The sequence below is a fragment of the Primulina huaijiensis genome, chromosome 15 (genome assembly GCF_012295235.1).
Source record: "Primulina huaijiensis isolate GDHJ02 chromosome 15, ASM1229523v2, whole genome shotgun sequence".
NCBI lineage: Eukaryota > Viridiplantae > Streptophyta > Magnoliopsida > Lamiales > Gesneriaceae > Primulina > Primulina huaijiensis.
In genome coordinates, this window is record NC_133320.1 from 20,136,575 (window position 1) to 20,136,990 (window position 416).

Genomic DNA, 416 nt, shown 5'->3' on the forward strand with positions numbered 1-416 from the left:
TCAGACCAAGTGCATATCATAAATACTCTCAATTGCAGCTTGCATTTGGTAAAGAACCAGACATTTCTCATCTGAGAATTTTTGGATGTATGGTGTATGTGCCTATTGCACCACCTCAACGAAAGAAAATGGGACCTCAAAGAAAGATTAGTATTTATATCGGTTATGATAGTCCATCAATCATTCGATATCTTGAACCTCAGACAGGCGACGTGTTCACAGCACGTTTTGCTGATTGTCATTTTAATGAGGAAATCTTCCAAATGTTAGGGGGAGACAAGAAACATACCGAAAAAGAAATTACATGGTATGTATCATCATTGTTACATCTGGATCCAAGAACACAACAATGTGAAAAAGATGTACAGCAAATTGTGCACTTGCAAAGAATAGCAAATCAAATACCAGATGCATTT